Below are 7,547 nucleotides of genomic sequence, written 5' to 3' on the forward strand. Positions count from 1 at the left end.
GCCATCATTTACCATGGATTTACTGTAGTAACAATACAGTAATGTGGGATATTCACATTGAAATTTATTACAGGAGTAATGGTATATAATTATAGCATGTATTTGTGATTAAGCTATAGCATGTGTGCATTTATACTGAATGTTTTTAGACTACTGTTTTTCATACAGGCTACCTAAAAACCATATAGTTATATTTTTACCATGGTATTGAGGTGCTATATGTGAGGTTTTAACTGTGTGTATCATGATTTAAATGTATGCTACTGTGGGAGACCAATGCTTAATTAAAACAAAAAAAAAAACTTCAGAATGAATGTAACCATGTAAAACTGAGATTGCTACAAGTTTTACAGATGTTACTGATTTTGATAATGAACAAAAATGTACCTCTGCATCCGAACTCAAGCTACTATCAAATGTGCATTTCTAAGAGACAAAAAAGTGATATTATTATTATTAATATTATCAGGCAACCCAAACCTGTTTCTTGATTTGAAACAATATCACTCATTAGAACATGCAGAAACTAACAAATTAATTTTTCTATTTAGATATTTATTTTGTTAAGGACAATTAATGGTCTGGTTTCTACAAATTTCACTTTGGAGCAAAAATCTGGCTTTAAAAATAAAGATTTAACGATATCGATATCGTGATATTTTTTTTTGGCCATATCGCCCAGCCCTAGTTATGCATTTTCAGATTAGCGCCCTGAAAAAGCGGCATAGGATTTACTTTGAGACCATTTTCACTCAGAAACTGCTAGTAAATTTAAAATAATTATAAAACAGGGCAAATACAGTGTAAAATGATATGATCAATAAGTCATAAGCGTTTCCATTGCTTTCACTTATAACTTATGATTACTTTAAGTTGAAGCAGGTCGATTTTCTACAGTGAATTAAACATGCAATTTTAAAGTAGACTGATTCAGTATTTTCTTGTAAAACATACTCCAATAATCTTTGTTTACAACTCTGAAGCATGCGGTTTCACCTCCTCATTTACTGGATTGATTTGGATTCGGAGCAAAACAAAGCCATCCAATCCCTTCTGCACACACCGTGTGTCTCATTACACCTCTACTTTTCTGGCTTTATTGTACTGTCATGTTTGTGTTTGAAACGCAAAGCCGGAATAAACCCCAATGATTCTCCAGTTCCTTTAAGAGAGAAAAACAACTGCGTCTCTTTAAAATCTGACGCTGTCAAGCTTTGAGCAGCAGCAGTCTGATGAAGGCTGAATGTGTTTCTGGCAGCACAGATGATAATAATGTTGTTTTTGCAGAGAGACACTGGAGGGAAACGAGACGGAGTCCGTGGGGAAATCACACACAGAATATCACAGCAGCCTGTTTCCACCAACAACAGCACTTTCTGAACCGTATTAGAGACACAAATCCAGTGCATCTAAAATGCTTGATAAAGTATGATCCAACATAAATTTAGCACTAAAATGTGACCTTCTCAACTGTAGCCAACCATTAACAACACACAAGATCACATACTCTAAATATCCACTTCATTATAAACTATACAACCCTCACACACATCTATACACCATCTAAACATTTGAGGTCAGTAATATTCAATTTTATTTAAAGAAATTGCTACTTTTATTCATCAGGCATGCATTCAATTTATCAAAAGTGAGAGTAAAGACATTTATAATGTTACAAAAGATTTCTGTTTAAAATAAATGCTGTTCGTTTGAACTTTCTACTCATCTATTCACTTTAAATTCACATAATGTTTCACTTCTAGGTAACTGAATTTGGAAAAAAATATATAATGAAAAACAACTGCTAATTGAAAAAATTAGTAAAAAAAAGTTTAAAAAAAAAACAATTTGTAAATATTTGTTGTTATGTTCCTGTAATGAGTAGTGTTTAGCTTTTAATAAATAAATATATCCATTAGAATATCAGAATGCTTGTGATCTCAATTCAACAGTATATTTATATAGTAGTTTCATATTTGCTTGGCCTCTCTTCACTTCGGCATTGACAACTCGGTTTATATTAGCTCGCTAGAATCTAATGCAGCAGCTCTACTCTAGAGCTTATTTGTTATTCATTATTGTATATTTCCTATCCCGTGCATGCTCGTGCATAATTGATATTGTAAAATATATTAAAAGCTTTTTACGGTTGTGAGATTATAATTTTTTTGGGTTACACTTTATTTCGATAGTCCACTTTAGACATTCTATTAACTATAAGTAACTTTGTAACTACATGTCAACTACATGTCAGCTAACTCTCAGAGTAGACTGTTAGGGTAGGTTTAGGGTTAGTAGAATAAGTTGACAAAGAAAGTGTTAGAAGATATTAAGCAGACAGTCTACTAATACTCTACTAACTGCTAGTTGACATGTAGTTGCAAAGTTACTTACTGTTAATAGAATGTCTAAAGTGGACTATCGAAATAAAGTGTTACCTTTTTTTTTTATTACAAACCTAAATAGTATTTTCTTTATATTCATTAAGGATATTAAAGATAATAGCTATTTATGCGATATTTCTATCTGCTGTTGAAAATTAGTTCCTCTAATTTAATAATAGCTTAAAATAGCAAATCTTCTAGCTCACACTATTTGAACACTGTCTCAAATAAGACAAGGCATATATCATTCAAGTAAGTTAGCTGTATAACAGAATGTAAGCTATTAAGGCAGCTTAAAGGGGTCATATGATGCTGCTAAAAAGAATATTATTTTGTGTATTTGGTGTAATGAAATGTGTTTATGCGGTTTAAGGCTAAAAAAACACATTATTTTCCACATACTGTACATTATTGTTTCTCCTCTATGCCCCGCCTTTCTGAAACGCGTCGATTTTTACAAAACTCATCGTTCTGAAAAGCGAGGTGTGCTGTGATTGGCCAGCTATCCAGTGCGTTGTGATTGGCCGAATACCTCAAGCGTGTGACGGAAATGTTACGCCCCTCACCAGGATCAGGATTTCTAGACGTGTCCTCTTTTGGAAGACCAAACAAAGTAGTTTGGCTTTCGCAATGAAACACACAGCGTCTTCACGATAGCAACAATACTACAGCGAGAATAAAAGTTACGCCTTCTTCTTTGCGTATACATTTGGGCGTGTTATGCAAATCTTCCCACACAGTGACGTAGACATGCCTGGCAAAATTTCTCAAAAAGTTGCCCCCAAACCCCGTATCATTAGCCGAACGTCCTCCGCGCGCACGTCACACGCACATAAACACGTCTGTCAGCAGTTAGGAAAGAAATGACACAAAGCGAGCGCGCAACTAACCAATACTACTAACCAGACAGTCACTAAATCAACAGCTTTCAAACTCAAAGCCACGTCATGAATGAATGAATGCATAATTTGGCTAGTCAAGCTTAAAATGGCCAACACAAAGTAAATAAATCGCATAATCTACCTTTAAAAGAAGTTGACGAGCACTGAAGCTCCTCAAAACTGTTAATCCGTTCGCTTTGGACAAGTTTGATCGAGATAAATCCATGTTCAAACGCCAGCTGAACTAACGAAGTTCATATTTATCAAGCTTCAGTTTAGCTGCGCTTGGGGGCGTGGTCGGGTGGAGTCTGGGGGCGGAGCCGGGGGCGGAGTCTCGATCAGAGATTTTTATTTATTTTTTTATTAAAGAAGAATGATTGAATAAACAAAAATATTAACAAGTAAATCCAGATACACAAAATATAAGAGGTATCTTAAACTGTAGAACAGTGCTCGATCAGGGATGATCAGAGACGCTTTGAATGGGTGACGCCATGCTAGTCGCTGAACTGAGTTGTGCATCCGTTGCGTCACGCCACTGGCGTTGCTTGTAAATAGAAACACTTGATGCAGCAGGAGCAGATCTAAAGGCCATTACACCTTCATAGATGGTTTAGCGCTTTCTGTTTAGATCAAATCCCGTGAGCGATTTATCAAACGAAATTGACCTCGTTATCACCAAAACTGACAAATACAGTAGGCCTATATAACAGATTAATTCCTGAGTTGAAGTTAAGGCGATGGGGTGTTGCATACATAAATGCAAGGTCACATTATTTGTTCCAATTAATCGTGCAGCTTGTTTAAGATTCTGTTGTTTTTTCTTAAGTTTGTTTTTAGCCTATTTAATGTTTATTGCAAGAAAATTACAAACAAATTCTCAACTGTGTTTTTATGTAGGCCTATATGAATAGAAAAAAAAACAGCTAATGTAATATTTCATTTGACCTGTATGCTGATCATACCTGCCTTTATATTTTATCTTAAAATATACTGATAATCATCATATTACAGGTTGTCAAATAGAAAGTTATATGGCCTTTCCATTTCCTCCAGACTACATGAAATTCCAAAATATTATATTTTAGGGCAATTATTTCTGACAAACTGAGATACTAGACCAAAACCTTCCAGATGTGAACAGCAGGAACACCATCTGTGTCTCGACAGATGACTGTCATGTTTGAGTTTCGGTACGACACATGCTGTCTGTTCCTGACTTCAAGACTGGATCATTGTTCTGAATTACTTCAGACGGTTCAAAGTGCAGCAGAACTTACCAGCTCCAGACAATCTGATCACATTAACCCAATGTGATCATACATGTTCTAGCTCCTCTAATATCATCTGTCCCACTCAAATAACAGTTTGAGACTTCAGCAAATGTGCTGGTTCTGTTCTGAGATCTTTCCAGCTATCAGACACATGACTATCTGATCCGCACGATGGTTTTAACCAGTCCCTATTATGATTATTATGATCATCTTAAATAAATTATGGAACGGATAATTTGTCAGCGAATGTTCTCAGTCCTCGGGATGTAAGTGATCTTATATCACGCTATGATTCATATGTTGGAAAAAAACTCCGGGCTGCTGAGAGAAGATGGATTTTCCAAATGAGGTGCAGCTCTTCAGACAGCTCCTGAAGTTTGCAGTATCTGTAGTTTGCAGTATTTGTGACTCACATGAAATTGTATGACATTAGGATTTTGTACTGCAGGTCCAGACTCTGACTCTCAAACACACAGTATGTTGTTGGTGTCAGCGGTTCGAAACATTGCCGTAAACCCAACCTTCAGTCATAGATATGTAGCTATACATGTAGACATAAGCATTTATTATGCATGCTTTATGCTAATATGTTTAGAAATATATTCAACAATTCTGAATGTATAAATATTAAAGAAGTGAAACAATCCAAAGATGTTTTGCATTAAGTTCAAACACGCTGAATGCAGATAATGAGCTGACCTTCTCAAACCCAATGTCTTCTGCTGTCTCACACAAACCAACGGTTAAGAGCAGCTGAACAAATCATTGAAGTGGCAGACAAAACAGCAAAACACAGGAAAACAGAAAAAACAGCAAAACACAGGAAAGAAACCCTGAAAACACAGCAAACCACAGGAAAATACAAGAAAACAGCAAAAACACAGGAAAACACAGGGAAAAACACTGAAAACACAGCAAACAACAGGAAACAGAAAAACACAGCAAACCACAAGAAAACACAGCAAAACACAGTGGGGAAAATCCCAGAAAACACAGGAAACCACTGGAAAACAGAAAAACACAGGAAAACACAGCAAACCACAGTAAAAAAGAGAAAACCAAGCAGGGAGCCAGGGCGGAGCAGATAACCAGGGTGGAGCTGGCGAAGCAGGAAGCCAGGGTAGAGCAGAGAACCAGGGTGGAGCCGGCGAAGCAGGGAGCCAGGGCGGAGCAGGGAGCCGGAGTGGAGTCGGCGAAGCAGGGAGCCAGGGCGGAGCAGAAAACCAGGGTGAAGCAGGCGAAGCAGGGATCAAGGGCGGAGCAGGGAACCGGAGTGGAGCCGGCAAAGCAGGGAGCCAGAGCGGAGCAGAAAACCAGGGTGGAGCCGGCGAAGCAGGGAGCCAGAGCGGAGCAGAAAACCAGGGTGGAACCGGCGAAGCAGGGAGCCAGGGCAGAGCAGGGAGCCGGAGTGGAGCCGGCGAAGCAGGGAGCCAGGGCAGAGCAGAGAACCAGGGTGGAGCCGTCGAAGCAGGGAACCAGGGCGGAGCAGAGACCCAGACAGCAGAGCAGACGGGTCTGAAGATCCCCACGGTGGAGCAGAGGACACCAGAGCAGAACAGAAGACCACCTCAGCTGAGCAGACAGAACAGAAGACCACCACGGCGGAGCAGACGAAGCAAGAGCCCACCATGGAGGAGCCGACGAAGCAGAAGACCACCAGGTCGGAGCAGAAGACCACCACGGCGGAGCAGACAAGACGGATGACCACAAAAGCGGGACTGAAGATGACCACGACAGACCAGACAGATCAGGGACCCCTGGCAGAGACTGGGACCTAAGGAAAACTGAGATACGAGAGACAGGCAGTGCATTCACGTCATCAAGGATCAAGGCAGGGAACACAAAAAGTTCATCAGTAGTCTCCCTGGTGACTACTGAACGGGGACTGTTCATAAACCGGCTCACTGACTGAAAATGGACAGGCAGACAGTTCCAAATCTGGCTTATTGACTGAAACTGGACAGGAAGACAGATCACAAACAGATTCATGGGTTGATATGGGATAGACTGACAGTTCAAATTGGGTGTATTAACTGAAACTGGACTGGTAGACATTTCAAGACTGAAATTGGACAGACAGACAATTCACACTCAGATCCATTAATTGAAACTGGACAGACAGATGGTTCAAAATCAGACTCATTGACTGAAACTGGCAAGACAGATAGTTCAGGATTAGATACACTTGGGGAAACAGAACAAGCAGATAGTTCCTGGATGGTCTCTATGGCAGTGACAGGGTTGACGGGAAAGACATGGGGTGCATTTATAGTTTCTGGGCTCATGACAGGCAGGGTTAAGGGTTCAAAGGCAGGTTTTTGGGCTGTGACAGACAGTTCACAATCAACCCCCATGGCTGGTTCAGAACAGGACGAGAGTTCAGAGATGGCCTCCTCGAACAAGCAGACAGTTCCTGAATGGTCTCTATGGCAGTGACAGGGTTGACAGGAAAGACATGGGGTGCATTTATAGTTTCTGGGCTCATGACAGGCAGGGTTAAGGGTTCAAAGGCAGGTTTTTCGGCTGTGACAGACAGTTCACAATCAACCCCCATGGCTGGTTTAGAACAGGACGAGAGTTCAGAGATGGCCTTCTCGGCCGGTTCAGAGCAGGACAAAAGTTAATAAGTGGCCTCCGTTGCTATGACAGAACAAACAGGGAGTTCACAGATAGCCTCCATAGCTGTGACAGGACAGGCAGAGAGATCACAGACGGCCTCCATAGCCGTGACAGGACTGATAAGTGGAAACCACTGACACCTCTGGAGGTTCAGCAGTGATTGCCGCCACCTCTGGAGGTTCTACAGCAGTAACATCAGGAAACAGGGAGGGTTCAGTAATGGTCTCATCCCCCACCACACGACAGGCTGTACAGCTGTGATGTGACATGACTCTGGATAAACAGCTGAGACGTGACGTGACTCTGAATGTGATGTGAGGATGAACACCTGAGACGTGACGTGACTCTGGATGAACAGCTGTGATGTGATGTGACTCTTGTGACTCTGG

General features: G+C 40.4%; 1 protein-coding gene across 1 annotated transcript in view; it reads right to left on the reverse strand.

Annotated features, from left to right (window-relative positions):
• The window catches only part of LOC107732688 (neurexin-2-like), a 351,796-nt gene that overhangs the window by 117,271 nt on the left and 226,978 nt on the right, over positions 1 to 7,547 (reverse strand). The gene's annotated exons all lie outside the window — the stretch shown is intronic.

Source organism: Sinocyclocheilus rhinocerous, unplaced genomic scaffold (assembly GCF_001515625.1).
Source record: "Sinocyclocheilus rhinocerous isolate Xijiao unplaced genomic scaffold, SAMN03320098_v1.1 scaffold1480, whole genome shotgun sequence".
NCBI classification, from domain to species: Eukaryota; Metazoa; Chordata; class Actinopteri; order Cypriniformes; family Cyprinidae; genus Sinocyclocheilus; species Sinocyclocheilus rhinocerous.